General features: G+C 35.5%; 1 pseudogene; it reads right to left on the minus strand.

The window, feature by feature from the left end:
• Positions 1–14,297: 14,297 nt before the first annotated feature.
• Positions 14,298–17,238, minus strand: part of LOC143662388 (grpE protein homolog 1, mitochondrial pseudogene) — a 38,061-nt pseudogene continuing 35,120 nt past the window's right edge.

The raw sequence follows: 17,238 nt of genomic DNA on the forward strand, positions 1-17,238 counted from the left end.
TATGCATATATACATATAATACACATCTATATATTTATATATTTTAACATATAAACATATAAACATAAACACACATATAAATATTATGCATGCATTTTTAGTTATGTTTACATTACATACTTGTTTTAAATATAAATATATTTACACACACAAATATGTTCATATGTACACATTTATTTTACCTCTGTCCATTGTAATGCCTTAGAAGCAATTTTTACTCAGTCATTATGACTTTTATTATCGTTGGCTTGAGGTGACAGTTACCATTCAATGTTAGATAGAATCAGCTCTCCCTGGAGGTTAGTTGATTTCCAGAGTGGAGCACAGAAGACAATGGAAAAATATGGTAGCAATGGCCAGATGAGGAATGTGAGGGTAAACTGAGAGTGCTTTCCCTAGAGGGTCAGTGCAGGTCTTCTAAAGTTGCTTTACTAATAACCAGCCAACCAACTTTGGGTGTCAATAAACTTGATGGGGACTCCATTTTTCCTATCTGCAAAATAACAGAATTGAAAAGAATAATTTCTTGGAACTCTTTCATCTCTTTATTATATAGGAATTTCTTAAACAGGCCTTGTTACCTCTCCTTGCCTAGAATGATTTTCCTCTACCTGAAAGACTTGGTCAACTCAGATTTTTCCTCCTAGCCAGCATGGCAACTATTTCTTCTTTGAGATGATCCTTGATTCCCCCAAGCAGATAAAATCACTGCAAACTCCAAATCTGAGAGCACTTTGTTCATTTTCTCTGGTTGGTTTTCTCCCACGATGTTGCAGTTGATGGTTTGCATAGCTGAAGCCCCTTTGAGCCAGCTGCTTTGCTGATTCTGAGTGTTCCTTGTGCTTACCTCTTTGAATCTGGTGTGCCTAGCACAGTCTCTGACTCATAATAGGGGTTCAGTAACTGGCTGCTGGTTCCATTGAGTAATGCCGTACATAAAGCACCAGGCAAAAGAGATAGAGTCTAATGTGATTAAATGATCGATAAGCAGAGCAGAGAGTGTAGCAAAGGGTAAATTGCCCCCATGTGTAATGCACAATGCCACATTACTTCCATATTTCTATTTTGACTAGATGTATTTTCTATACATCTATTTTAGTTGGTCATATAGCATTAATTTTTTAATCTAAGCTCCTCTGAGGATACACATTTTTATTATGTGTTGTGTTAAAAAATGTCACTCAAGATAAATAAATTTTAACTTGAGAGTTCTGAGTCTACAAAGAAGATAGGCAGTCATGAAGACAAGAGCAAATGACAGGATATTTCTATTATAGCCTCTTTCAACTCTATGCGTTCATTGCTTATCCCCTATGATTTCAAGTGTCATATGTCTTCAGACAAAATTTCCACTTGCTTTTCTATCCTAATATTAAGCACAGTTCTAGATTTATGCATATGTGCTCCAGGCTCGAATCCAGCTGAAAATTGGAACTGTTTTTTTTGCTCTTATTCTGTCATATACATGCATATTTATCACTCAAAGATGCTGTGCTCTTTAATTGAAAAACAAAACCATCCATGCCACAACCTAAGCATTTTGACGAATTTCTTAAAAATGATGTTTTAGCTATATGTTCAGAAGCTTTAATCTCTTCCTTTGAGAAGTAAGTGAAGATAGGTTAATTTGTAATGATGATGACTAAGCTATTTTTTCACATTGAATTTTCCTTTATTATGTGCTCATTGGCAGCTAGAAATTTAGATACACTGAGTGTATAATGCAAAATAACAAAGGTTTGAATCTTAAATGTGTTCATGAAAGAGCAACAGAGGTGTTTCTGCAAGTGCATAGAAATAGTAAAGTCCTCAAAATGTTCAGAGCTACTACATCAAGGAAATACATTTACAAAGCAATGGAGCCAGCAGGTTGGTGCTTTCAAAATGAGATGTCTGAATTATGTTGACAATCTAATAATGCGGCTGAGTAGCTAAAGGCTGGTGCAGACCTTCAGAAGCTAGGGATGTTGCTGCAACATGTTACAACATTAGCGGCATCATGGAGATAAATGAGACTAATACAGCTTGAAAACGATCATCTCTCTTCTTTTTAGGAAAGATTTAAAATGTATAAATATTACATATTTAAATGCATATGCTTCATCATTCACAATACATGCCTTAGCACACTGAGCATTGAATATAAAGGAGAAGAAACTAAGAGTGGTATAAAATCTTTGTGAAATTCAACGTAGCATTTTTTTTTAAAGGCTAACTAAAGCATAATAAATAATCAGGATCGATACTGGGAAGAGGAAAGTGTACCCAATTTATTTTATCTTTAACAACGTTGTTATCTTTGTAAAAATCCATAAGAATAATATATGTAAAAGTAATGAAGTGTGGGTGAACTCATCAAATGAGATGATGTACAACATAAGATGCTTTACAACTATACATCATGGTAATTTGAATATAGTAAAAATACTGCTCAGTACAGCATTTCAAAATAATGGCTGGAGAGCTTATCTCATTCAATTTTAAACAGTAATATGTTAAAATAAAGGGAACTTGGTGTTAAAGAATTTACAAACATTTTATGGTGATGAACTTTGTATTCAGTATGATTTTTCTAACATTGAAATATTTTTAATACTGAATAAAAGAAAAATGAAGTTAGAAACTAACATGATGAATATTATATTTCTTTTCACAATCAATTTTTGCTAATTGCTCATAAATTCATCTGCTGTACCATCGACATTTACTCTGAATAATTACTTTGAAAGGATTGGCTAAAAGTAATATAGTCTAGGAAAATGAATATAGAAAACCATGATCATGGAATGAGTTAAAGAGAAAGTTTTGCCTTTTCCTTGCTAATAAACACAGGATTAAAGTAGCCATTCAATTGCAGAAACTCATTTTTCTTTGTTTCAGAGGCAGAAAAAAGAATGCATGCCAAAGGGATTTAAAAAAAAAATCATGAAAATAATAAGCCCCAGCAGACAGCACTAAACTAAGTTGATTTTGATGAAGGCAGGAAGACTGCAGAGAGAAGGAAGAATTCATATAACACCTTTAGCTCTGAGAAGTGGCACACTGCAAGAGTTAGAAAACAACTTGCAGCACCCAGCCATCTTTGAACATTTTGTGAAAACTTCCGGAAGCAGAAAGAACATCAAAATCTATTCTGGACAAGGAGAAGGCCGCTTACAGTAATCTTGTTCCACAAGCACTCTCTAACCGCATATTCATCCGTTGAACCATGGTTATTGTGGACCTTTTATAGGGAAAGCATTTTTGGTAGACTATATGGGGAATAGGAGATGAATAAGATAAAATTTGTAATGGAGGTGACTGTGTGAACATCTGCCAGCTCTTTAATGCAGGCCAATCCACCAAGCCCCAGCCATTGAGTGAAAACCAACTGAAACAAAAATATGTGGTTTGCCCACAATAATTCAGTTCATCCCTTTGTTTCTGATTCACATGTTCTTGGCCTCTTCTTCCTGGCATGGGACTTCTAATTCTATGCTGTTTTAGACCTCCCTGCCACGTGGTTCTCTCAGTGATTCTCCACCTTCATCCAGAAGACTCAGCATCCGTATATGGTTTCTGAATTTGCTGTTGGTGCCCTATGCTGTTTCAGGTGTCAACATCCTGCTTTGACTCTTTAGCATTTGCAACTTTAAACCCTCTCCCTGCTAGTTAAATACTGCCCTCTCAACTACTTCTTTCATGAAACAGAAGACTTGGCTATTTTATTCGAGATAGCATGAAAGTGGATTCAACTATAATATAATGTGAGAACAAAGGTAAAAAAATACATATGCATATCCGCAGAGCTAAAATGAACCTGCCAAAGCATGAAATGTTTATTCATGTACCAAGTGCTAGTTATGCCGTGAAATTTTTTCTTCATTACATGTTCTAAACTCTGTTCGATTGATATAAGCTTGACATTATGGGGTGGGGGATGTTTTTGTCTTTCATATGGAAGCTAAAATCAGTATGAAGACTAAGTGCTGATAAAATCAGAGCCAAACATGCTTTATGAAGACATATTTGAAGATTGACATGAAATAGTCTAGAATTTTTTGACAAGTACTTGGTAGCCATAGGCAAAATGTTTGGTTTTAACATGCAACATTGAAAGATCAAATCCCATGAAACATATATTTGGGTTTTCCTAGTTCTTTTGAGGATGCAATTACATTTGATATTAACATAAATTTAAATAAAAATACCTACAGAATTTTTCACTATTTCTTATAAATTCTTAAATCCTTTGATTTTTTTTGTTCCTTGAACATTAGCCACTTTCTGTGTTCTTTGGTTCCTAACATTCCTCTTAACAAGACCTTTTATCAGTTATCAGGATTTGTGGTGGTAAATTGAGGTCATTTAAAAGCCATTTGGCTATATTATTTCCTGTGAACTTTTAGATTGGCATTTTATATTTTATGCTGATATGGAGAAAAACTTGGACCAGAGTATATGAGTCATATAACTATCAACTTTTTAGTTATTGAATAATATGATTCATTAATGTTTTGATATATGCTTCTTATTCATGAGGGCATCTTGGCTGGTCATATTTTTTCCTTGGTAGAAATTCCTGTCAGTTATTTCCTCTGTAATAAGACATGTACTTTCTATCTGTACCTCATTTATTTTTTTATGTGCACTCAAGGCTGGTTTAAGAAAAATTGGTTAAAGAAAAATAAATGAAAGTAAGAAAGGAAACAAACTCCATTTCCTTCTTAGTCCCATACTGTAAATTGGCTTCCAGTTACACACAATGCAGAGAACCTCCTGGGTGTTTCCACCAAGACCCCTTCCCAAAGTTGGCAGGATTTCCTCTTCCTACATGAGTGCCCTTGAAGCTTTCTAGGGCTGCAACAGAAATAAAAGTGTATTGCCCCAATTTTTATCTCTTAGGTGTTGATGTCATGGCTCCAGGCACAAAGAATTAAGAGAACCAGAATGAAGAAAGGAAGGTTAATCTGCTTTCAAACATGTCTGTCTTTCCCTTCTGTCCATTGCTTAAATTTAATTAGGAAAATTAAATTTTCCTAATACTAGTGTCTTTTGATATTATACACATATTCAAGTGCACTAAGAACTGTCATATGCATAGAAGCTAGGAAGAAGTTCTTCTCTGGCTTCTCTTGTTGACTGAGAAAGACACTCCAAAAAAAACGTTTCATCCTAATAAAACTGTGCTGCATTTCAGCTTGGTCAATTTCATCTGTTAGGTAAAGGAGAAGAGGAAGGATCTAGCAATTGTGGAGAGCAGCAAAATTATGCACTTAATAGTTGATACATGTAGAAAGAGTACATTATAATTATGACTTTTAATGGTTACATAAGCCATTTTTTACTTTTCACTATCCGGGATGCTCTCAAATGGAAATTTGAATCTCACAAGAATACAGCATAGACTTGTTATTTATATTATTAAATTGCTATTGTTTAAAAGCTTAATAGAATAAGTGAAGGAAAGAAGAACAGAAGGAACAATGGAAAGAAGAAAGGAAGGAAAGAAGGAACTGAGGGTGGCAGGGAGGGAAGGAGAAAGGAATGATAGTTTCTGTCATTCTTTACTAAATTTCTGTCTATAATTCTGTTCATAACACAATAGAGTTTAGAATATCCAAGGGGAATATCAGATCTTTCCTCAATAATGCTGTATAACAAGCAATCCCAAATCTCATTGGCTTTCAATAATAAATATTGTATAGATTGATGGATTGCTCAAGGGACTGGTGTAGCTCAGCTTCAGGCCCTGTGATTGGATTGGGTTCAGGTCTGCCCTGTGTGTCTTCTGGACCTGGGACCAGAGACACCACCACCACCACTATACCCCCACATGTACAAGGTATTAAAGAAGCAGCAAAAATATGTGGCTTTTTAAAGAACCCTTTCTGAGAACAGATGCATTGAAGTTTCTCCCTCATTCTCTTGGCAAAAGGTGGTGATCTGGCCAAATCCAACATCAATAGGGTAAATAGTCCATGTGTAGTAGGACACAATGCAAAGTCAAAATGTCAAAGAGCACCAACATACAATTCCATAATAGGGAGAGAGTGAAAAATCAGAAATAATATTCCATTCTGCCAGTATTTTCCAGGGATATCAGGAAAGTCATCATCATCATATTGAGGTAAGTCATGCTGAATATTATTTCACAAATATTGACTAATAAACCTTTCCTGGACTCCTATTATAAGTAAAGAGTTTTGTAATGTGTTAGAGTAAATGAGAAGTATACACCTATGTTTAACTTTGAATGGCTTATTCTGAGTTGCTTTTGAAACTAATCTAACATTTAGCTCTCTCTAGGATATCTATGAATGGGTATGGGTTTATCATTCAAAACAAATTCTTGAACTGAGGAGACTAAATTGTTTTATGTAGTTTAAAATATTTTTTTTATTTATCAGTATGCTTAATCTCTCCACATGGACAAAATTTCTTTCAATCAAAATAAGACTCTATTAGTTTCTGTGTGTGTTTGTAACATTTATAATGAAATGACTTAAACATTTCAGATGCTTAAAAGTACTTATTAAATCTGAAAATATTTTCTTGCAGAAGAGTAAAACATACCAACTTATAGTGAAATAATAAATATTATACCCTACTTAAATTTAAATAGATCACATTTTATCATACAAGATGGTTAATGTGCATTTTTCTTTTAAATTATTTTTGAGCACAAATTAATGATATTTTGAGTCATTTTAATTTGAAACATATATATATATATATTTCTGTTTCCTTGTGTGAGCAAATAAGAACTTGCTTTGATTTCCAACACTAATTATTACAACTACAAAGTTATGATGTTTATAAAAGGAGAAAGAAAGCTATTTATTTTGTGCTTTTCATTTCTGATTATCATGATTAAAACTACAGAAGTTTATTAAAATCTGCATTCTAACATTATTATGTTTTTATGGTGATATGAAATATTTTTATTTACCCTTTTAATTTTAAATTTCGTTTCATTCATGTAGATGCTTAGTAAGATTTTGAAGTTTAATTTAATAGGCTAATAACAATGACTATTTTATTATAATTGAAACATTGCCCTATGGATTAATGAAACAATTCAAAATCGCTGAAGATTTCAAAGTAGATATAAAAAGTGAAAATCTCGTCTCTTTTGTACATAATGTTAGCCTAGTGACTACAAGGCAGCCATAGATAATTTGTAATGAATATCACAGAAGACAAAACATTTAACTGCATGGTAGGGTAGGGCAGATGACAATCAAATCCAGAATGAATATTTTAGAGATAATTTCTATGAAGATGGTAATATCTTACTATCTAAAGTAAGTTACATGGCCTACTTAGACATAACCTTCAAGAAACGACTCCACTTCTCAATGAGAAAGGAAGGGCTTAGGGTTAATTTTGCAATCTACCCCAGCCTTTCATCTGTACAGTTAGATTCACACACCTTACATATGCAAAGTGTAAGAGATTCCATCCAGAGATTCCCCAGATTCTCATCAAATTATGGTATCTAAATCCAGGATCATGATTTACATTATCCTTGGCATCTGTATCAAATTGAGATGAAAATGAGACTTGGGTACAGCTTCTCAGGTATGGCTCTTCTTGATCTAGAAAACTATCAAATAACAGGAGAAATAATCTTGTCACACTCTTAGATGCCATGTTGCCACAATTTGTGGAAAACTATAATAAATCGTCATTTTTGGAGAGGGGGAAAATGGTAAGTAGAAACAAATGGTTCTTAAAATTTCTGAAATCCACCTAGGCACATTTCTTAAGCAGTAAATGTTACTTAAGTAGCAACCAGTTGAAATTGGTGGGAGAAGGTCCCTAGTCCATTGCTCTCTATGTCTGTTGACTCTTTCATAGTTGTTTTGGTTTGTTGTGCCTCTTGAGATGACCCACCTTTTCCTTAAGAGACTGCCCACATTTGTAGCTGAACAGATTTCTCAACAAACTTCCTGCTTCTGGAAAGTTGTCAACCCAGAAACCATTTTGAAATTTGAGCAAGGTCAGTCCATTTTAATCTAAGCCACTATAAGTTTCTCTTTAAAATGGTGAGAGAGTATTAAATATCAGTTTATAATCTACTCCAATAGAAAGAAAAGCATACCTATAATTCATTCTGAGACAGACCTCTGTGTGTCTTGACTTTATGTGAAGCCCTTATGTTTAGCTGAGAGGGTATTTTAGACATGACCTTAAATATTGTAGAAAGTATTATTACAGGGAATCATAGTCACATATTTGATATCAACTTTGGCTTTAGGTCTTCTTTTACTTCAGAAATCACTAACTCAGAGATTTGAGGTAAGGGAGAGTTTATTTTCCAAGCCAATAAAATCTGGCCTTTCTACAGCCCTTTTAAATTTTTCTTACAAACTTGAGTTTCTCAAATCTTATCTCCTTCCTGAATTTCTTTATCCAATGAAACTAGGGGTATCCAAGTGACACTTTTAATATTCTATCTAAAGATACCTTTGGGAAAAATCACATGTTCACTATTACAATTTCTATTTTCCAAGTGACTGTGAGTTACAGTCCTGCCAATTGTTTCACAACCACATAAAAAAGTTGTCATTTTTCCAATCCCTAATAAATTCCACACTGTTTCCCCAGCCTTCTCCAACAGTATCTGTTGTGTTTTTTATTCTCCCTCACCCATTCTCAAAGCCAGTGCCACATGTTTTAGGTTTCATTAAGAGAGCACCCTACCTGTAGGTACCAATTTCTGTTTCAGCTAGCTTTTTTCTTTGCAGCAAACTACCCCCTAATTTAGTAGTTAAAAACAATATCACAACTTTCATTTAGCAAGAAACTGTTGTACTGGTCTTGGCCAGCTTGGTTGCTCTCTACTGGGCTTTCTCATGGCTCTAATGTGAGTGGATAAGCTGTACAGAGGGTGATATCTGGTGGTTGGAAAGCTGTTGGTTCAACCCGGAGTTTGGTTTCTGTCCCATCTCCCAGTGTTTAGATGCCTAGTGTAGTCATATTCATGCTTGTCTTAGCACTCCAAAGAACAACAACAGGGTAAGTTCCATAGAACAATGGGTGTTGTACATCTCTTCTTTCTTTTTTTTTTTTTTTTGACTGAAATTATTATAGTAGTTAGCTTGTCTCTAATCTCTTACTGCATGTTTGTTGTGTGGAAAGTAGGTCATTTCTGTTTAGGATTTAACTTTACAGATTAAGTGGAGCCCGATATAGGGGAGATCCTGGACTTCAAGCCTAATATCATCATTAGGTGAGGAATATGGGATCTTGTGACAGAATTGAGAGCATTTATTTTGCAGGAAGGAAACTAGTGAAAGACTGAATTATTCCCCTTTACTGATTGCTACTTCTTATGTCCCTGCCCTTGGCCATATGACTTTTCAGTATTTCCTTCTAGAAATGGGAGCCTCTTTCAATATTGGATCAGCTCAAATTACTCACCTTGGGCAATGGGATTTGGGGAGAAGTGACAGTATAACATTCCCACGCCTCAGTGTAGAGAGACATTATGTATTTACACCCCTTCTTGTGCTGATACTAACACCTCAGAAAAGCTTCCCAAGTAGCTCCAGCAAGAAAACCTGCAGTGCAGCTGTGATTCAAGGTATAGACTTGCAACTTAATGCAACTCACCCAATCTAGGCCATTCTCTATCATCCAAACACATGTGGACATGCATGTTTGTGTGAGAATAATGATTGTTATTATAAACTACTAAGTTTGGAGTGTTTCTCTTAATGCATAAGTAGGTAACAAATATATATTCTTTGATGAGCAGGCGGATAAACTGGAGACCCAACACTACTAGCTGGATTCATTTCCATAAAGGAACTAAGAATGTTCATAAAACTTGCCCAATTATTTATCTTTATGAACCCATGTATTTTCTTTCTTCATGCTTCAATGATAAGAACTGTATGTTATGTTAAGAACAAATGGTAACAATCCGTTTTCATTGGCATAACTCTTGATGATATATGAGAAATCTGTGGCCAAATTTAAATGTATAGGCTATCGTCAAGGAATTCTAAAAATATCGGCTTAATATTTGTATAGTCAGTGTCATGGTTAGGGACAGGTGTCAACTTGGCCAAGTTGTGGTACCTGTTCATCTGATTGGGCAAGCGCTGGCCTGTCTGTTGCAATGAGGACATTTCATAGGATTAGGTCATGAGCACGTCAGCTACATCCACAGCTGATTCCATTTGTAATCAGCCAAAGGGGAGTGTCTTCTGCAATTAGTGATGCTAAATGCAATCATGGGAAGCCTTTTAAGGAGGACTCAAGGGAGACAGGTTCCATTCCTGCTTTGGCTGGTGAGCCTCTCCTGTGGAGTTCATCCAGGCCATCCATCGGAGTCATGGGCTTCGCAGCCTGCCCTGTGGATTTTGGACTCTGCGTTCCTACGGTCACGTAAGACACTTTCATAAATTTTATATTTGCAAGTGTTCCCTGTTGATTCTGTTTCTCTAGAGAACCCTAACTAATACAGTCAGACACCTAGTGAGTGAATTATCAAGGTCACACCTAATTAGCAAATGGGTCAGTTTTTGCCCAATTCTGAAAAACCTTTATGTTCTATTAAATTAGAGCATGAGAATTTTGCCTAAAAAGTTCCTTCAGTTTTCCCCTTTCAAGTATTTTTTAACAATGTTTGAAGGCATTACTTCATACTGAAGATTTTTGGACCAGCATGAGGTTGAGAGTAATTTAATGGAAACTGTGGAATACACAATGATAATTTCAAGAATTACCTTCAGTAAACATTATATAACTCCCACACAGACACACACTCATACATACATATAGCAGCACAAGAAGACATTTCTCATTGGATCAATGGTTAAAGCCTAGTCAGGAATGAAGGGAAATGATCCTGCTTTGGACCCTGCGACAGGCTATCACAACAAGCCACAGTCAGCTGGCAGCCATTAACCCTAAGTGAGGCAGGCATGCACAGCAGCTAGACAGCCCCTCGCATGCGCAGTACAGAGGTCAATAAATCGGTAACAACAGGTGTGCAGCTAGCCTCGGTGATGGTTATCTTTACTAACTTGCCTTATGATTGGTCCACGATGCCTTAACCGAACGTTTCTGCCTCCTGCTATGTATAAAACCTGCGGCTGTTTGTACCTCCTTTGTCCCGACTTGCACCGGCAGGCACCCTCTGGTATAATGATTCGAGCCTGAGCTCTGGTGTCGCATCTTGTTTTGGGGAAGTTGCTGGGCTGAAGGCTGTACCCCAGCGCCAGGGGTGCAACACTGCCTTGAGCCATATTTTATCTGTATAAATTACTGACTTATTTCTAAGGACCTTATGTCTCAAGCATCATATTTATCTATACCAAGGCACACCTTACTGATGACTTCCTTGGTTCAATTCTTATTTTTACTCAGAGCTCTCGGTGTTTGTTTCTACATTTGCTCAAGATACAGTCATTAAAACAAAGAGAATGTGCTATTTGAAATAATGATCCCCCTCTTTGCTTCTGCAAAGATTGGTACAATATAAAATACTAGCATGTAACTCTTTTCCTGTTTTAGACTCTACTGATAAATTCTGCAGAATATTGTTGTTCATACTACCTTTTACCATAGTTAGGTTTGGTAAAAGGCATGCTTATAAATGTTGATGGCTCTAGGAGTGGAAAATGTTCTTTTGGGGTTTGAATATTGCTTGAAGGCTCCCCTTTTTCTCAAAATTGGGTCGTTCGGCTGATGTTAATAGAGCAGCCTATGATTCAGCTGGCCGCAGCAGCCAAATGGATGGTGACCTTCTAAGGATTTCATGACTATGTCACAGTTATGGGCATAGCAAACCACAATACTTGGTCCTAGAAAACATGCTAGTTTCTACCGTATGCTTCATTAGGGAATCCACCAATTGATAGGGTTAATTTTATTTTGTTTAGTTTTTATTTGTATTTCTTATTTTTTCCTGAAAATCTTGTCGAAATAGTTATTTATGAAATGGTGGAGTCAAACTTCAAAACAGTAGGAGGGTAAATCTTTTAAGTTTTGTAGACTCAGTCGATTCCCGCAGCATCTTATATTCCTGGGGTTGTGTAACTGCAAGGTGCAATTGCCTTTTGATTAAGTAATTGGGCTCAGGAAACCCTCAGGCATGAACATACAATTATAAACTTGCATTTTCTTTTGCTCTTCTGACCCTCAAAAGACCACTGGCTCAACTATACCATTAGGAGTAAAGGGAAGAACATTGGACAATTGATTCAAATTGTAGTTTTAAAATTTCATATTAGTCTTCTTTTCAATGAAGAGGCAGAATGGAAATCTGTCCTTGACAGTATCTAAGAGAAGTAACAGGCCACCTAAAATGAAACCTGTAACGCTTCAAAACAACAATATTAGTTTTTCAAATATTGAAAATATTTGAAAGAGAAGAGATATTAAAGAACAATTTGAGAGATATGGATGTTTTATCTTTGCTCAAAATTGTTTCTACAGCTGCTGTGAGGGCTGTTTTCAATTATGTTTACATTGTTTTCTTTATTGGCTAAGTTGTGGGTTTACAACTGTTTCAATTTAAAAAAACAAATTCTGAAGATGCAAACAATTCTGAGATTTGATGAGTTGTGTATTCTATATTCTTGCCACTTCTAAAATGCAGCCAACTGAAAGGAGGCAGATTATAGTTTCTGTGCTGTCAAATATTACCATTTTTATCTTTAAAATGACACTTTATATGTAATAACTAATGGGTAATATCTGTAGATGAAAAATCACATTTATTTTTGACTGGTTACTTTGATGAATTGTAGTCTCAGGTAGTTCATCCAGCAATTTGGCTATTTAGCTTTATTTTCGTGCTTTAAATTGTGCATTGCTGTATATTTGCATGTCTGCCTGTCCAGCGACATATCACAGGCATTCCCCATTCTTTACTACTGACAGGAGCCAGTTTAAAGTGTTAGCATATAAGGAATACAGTGATGAAGAAATGAGTAGCCCTGGTTTGATATTCCACACTCCATAGTTCCTCTTTCAGTGTAACTTCAAGGAAAATATAACGGTCACCTGTCGATATTGTCGAAGAGTAAGAAGCAAATTACAAATAAGGTGAGTAGATGATCAATATTTTCAGGAAAAAAGATAATGACTATAATGTGTTAGTGGGAAACTTTTCTTTACAAATAATTCCATAAAAAGTGCGCACAAAATATACACATAGACATATATGATTGTATTCCTACATTTTAATGGAACTATTTATCATGGCAAGAAACTGTTAGTGCATTCAGTAGGCTTTCTGCCATGTGGCAAGACGAATGATCAGATGCAATGCAGGGTTTGTTAATAATTTATTGGGTCATGAGTTATAGTTTTATTCAATTGAAAATTATTAGATGGGTTTGCCTCAGGCAAACAGCACAGTGCTTGGGAAAGGAAATAGATTAAGCAAACATTCCATGAATTTAATCATTGCAAACAGCATATTGGGTAACGGCCCTGATAAATTTGTCATTAGTTAATTCAGGGGACATTTTACCTCCACACAACATAATCACAAGGTGGGAGTTGTCAGTACAACTCTGTAAATGGGATGTTCATAATGAATAGTTGGTGTAAGTCATTACTTGCACCCAGTGTTTTTTTTTTTTTCCATGAATGAGAATCAGGAATTGTGTAGAAGCCAAGCTCATGAGTACTTTCTTTTATTGAAGTTTGTTATTTTTCTTTCTCTAACCATTCATTTATTTACTGACTGTTTCATTCATTCAACATATATTTATTGTACATATATTTTGTCCCAAAGATCCTGTTCATGGTTCATTGTGAAGAATCACTTTTAAGTAAATTTTTATGGTTGCAGCCTCTTTTGAAGAGAAAATTTATGCTTTGTTTGGGATTTCATAAATTAAGACATTTATAAAGTTGCCCAGATTTAGTTAAAAATAATGAAACCAATTTACAAGAAAGAACACAATATCAATATTCATTTACTTAATACCCTTTTATAGCTTTTGAGAAGTTTAGATATATTTATTTCCCCCCCCCGAAGTTGTTTTATTCAGTTACACTATTTTAAGTTCACCGGAATTTGAGCAGATACATTATTCACGATACTCAGAGTCCAACATGGGATAATATGCATGTGGGACCCAAAGCCAGTGTTCATAAATGCAGTTAAGAGTTCACTAAATATGAAGTTTTGAAATCAGCTTAATTTTCTGTTTAGGCACTGGTTACCTAAGCTGTCCAACAGAGTCTGAGAAAAGGTCAAACACATTCATAGATGAGAAAAGATGAAGCAGCCTGTCAGGAGTTAGAGCAAGTGATTAGTTAAAAACCCCAAACCCAAAGAGGTGCTAAGCTTCCTTGACCACCAGGGTCTCGGGTGCACCCTGCAGCTTGCACCCCACCTTGTTGACCAGCAACAAGGAATTGTGTAGAAGTCAAGCTCATGAGTATTTTCTGTTTTGAAATTTGTTATTTTTCTATCTCCAATCGTTCATTTATTTACTGACTGTTTCATTCATTCAACATAATGGTGGTGCTCTTTCCCCTTGACTGGCCTGTGCAACAAGGCCTCATGCTCTTAACGGTCAAGCTTGGCTTCCACGGGGTTCAACTCAGCAAGCTGTGCTTTGTGAACACCTTACGGATCTGGACTTCAGATTTAAAGACTCTCATAGAGGTTATTCACGTGAAGGCTAACACCTTTAATTCCTTCTTTCGAGATGCACTGAGTTGCCGCCCCAAAATGTCCACAACCTCCAACAAGTCCTTGCTGAAGCACTGAATGCCATATAATTTTGCCTCCTCCACCAATGTTTGGCTTTTCTGCCATATATGCCAAAGCTCACTTGTATGTTTCCACAGTTTCTTTTAGCTGCTCTTCTAACTTGGACTTCACCTCCATGAGCATCTTCTCAGGAAAGGAGTGTCAGACTTCGGTTCATTCTGACCCACCCACATCCTCTTCTAGTTCTAACCATTGTTCTTTTGTTTTATGGCTGTGTACAATATCCGGGGAAAGGACCTGAGCACCAGCACCAAAGCCAGGGTGCTGTGCTGAGCCAGCCTCAGCTGAACTGCCCTGTATATATTCCTATTTATATAAAGTAAAGAAGTATTGAGTCAATCAAGCAAGTTAATATAAATATTATTTGCTAAGATATTTAAGCCAATGTTAAATCCCAACCTCTAATCAGTATGTATTTATTTTCAGGATTTTGAGGTTTTTGGGGGGGAGGTTTTTTATCTCAGGTGATGGATAGAAACTGGATTCCTTTACTGTTCTAGCCAAAGGTAGCCACTCTATTCTATAAAGAATTGTAGAGGAAACCTTCAGAAATTCTTATATATTACATTATAATCATATTAAACTCAAATTCAAGTACTTCAAATATTTAAATAATCATCCTGTCACTCTTTCTCATCCATGCAAGTATTTAACATATACTTAATGCAAGACAGTTTTTGAGTTGCTAATGTTTTGTAACTGAACAAACAATCAAAAGTTTCTGCCCTCATAATGCTTGCATTCTAGAGCAACAAGATGATGGATAAGTAGACAAGAAAAGCAAATTGCATCACAATTGCAAAAATAAAAGCAAATAAACATGCCATGGATAAATAGACAGCAGTGAAAGATAACAGGAAATGTATAATGAGTTTAAACTTTGTAATTTTAAATAGAATTTTTGTGAATTATATGAATGCCTTAGGGGAAAGCTGATATTTGAGCAAAGAACTAAGGAAGTAAGGACATAAACTCTCTTTCTGGGAAGAGTGTTCCAGGGAGAAAGAACGGATGTCAAGTCTCACTCTGAAATTAGAGGTGAGTATGGTTGGGCATGTGGGATCTTTTAAGATACTGAGCATACTTTGGTTTTGCTCTGGATGTGATTGGCCCCTACCACAGGAGTGACATGATTAAAAATACATGTTAACTGGATCACTCGGACTGCCTATTGAAAATATATGGAGAGACAAGGATAGAAGCAGAGAAATTATTGGAGTGGGTTGCTATTCTGATAGTTAAGAAATGAATGTCAGTGGCTTGCCGTAGGTTAATAGCGGTTAAGGCAATGAGAAGTATTCAGATTTTGAATATATTTTTGAAAAAAGACATTCTGATGAATTAGATACATTGAGTAAGAGAGAGCTGGAAAGAGAGAAAGCTGGAAAGAGTTGTTCTAATGTTTTTGCGTTGAGTACCTGAAAAAATAGAAACTCCATTGCCTAAGATAAATAAAGCTGTGGGAAGTGGAGAGAGATTTTTGTTGTTGAATTTATTTTTATTTTGCTTTGATTTATCTCCTGGAGAGTGGTGCAGATTAAGATGAGTTTTGGACACATTCAGTTTGAAATGCCTATACCCAGTGGATATGTCAAGCAGGTATTTGGATTGGATACAGGATTGTGGCATTTTGGGAAGAGGTAAAACAGGAGATACAAATTTAGAAGGTTACAGACTATGGAAGGCATTTAGAGCCATGAAACTATTAAGAGTGATCCTAGGATTGAATGTAGATCGAGAAGAAGCCAAGGTCTATGCCCTATAGAATATTAGTATTAAAATATCTGGGCGATGAGTAAGAAGAGACGGAGGAGTCTGAAAAATAGAAATTGAGGCCAGTGATGGAGGAGGAAAGCTCAGTTCTTTCAACTAGGTGAAGATCCTTCTCCAGGAGGAAGAGGTGATCAACCATTCCAAATCCTGTTGCTATGTCTCAAATCTAGTTATATTATATTGAAGTAATTAACCAATTCCAGTCAATACGTAATCTGTACTATCACTTAAATCCACATATTTACATTTAGTGAATCATCTTCTAGGGATATTTTTCACCAATAATGTTTATTATTCTTCTGGGAGCTATCATCTCATTCTTGAGAACCTTTAGTTTTTTCTTTTAAATAAACAAAACTAACATGAGCATATGCTCCATGTTCTGCTTTTTTTGTAAATTTTCTTACATTTAATTCTAACATGGGCATACTTTATTAAAAACTTTGCAAAATTCAACTTAGTAAAAGTAACAAATACTACTACCTCCATCTTCCTTTTCCTCATTCATTTATTTACACTTACTTTTTCTCACATTCTCTTCTGCTTTGTCTGCTTATGTATTGTTGAGGAGAACATTGATGAGAGTCTACACAATTGTATATAACAAAAGAATAAAATTACTGACTGCATTTATGATGGAAAATTTAAGCTATACATTTTGAGAGGGTTATTTTACATTACTATAAATCCAAGGCTTTCAGATAAAAAAGAAAAAAAATTGAAAGGCCCAG

Source organism: Tamandua tetradactyla, chromosome 18 (genome assembly GCF_023851605.1).
Source record: "Tamandua tetradactyla isolate mTamTet1 chromosome 18, mTamTet1.pri, whole genome shotgun sequence".
In the NCBI taxonomy this organism is placed as follows: Eukaryota; Metazoa; Chordata; class Mammalia; order Pilosa; family Myrmecophagidae; genus Tamandua; species Tamandua tetradactyla.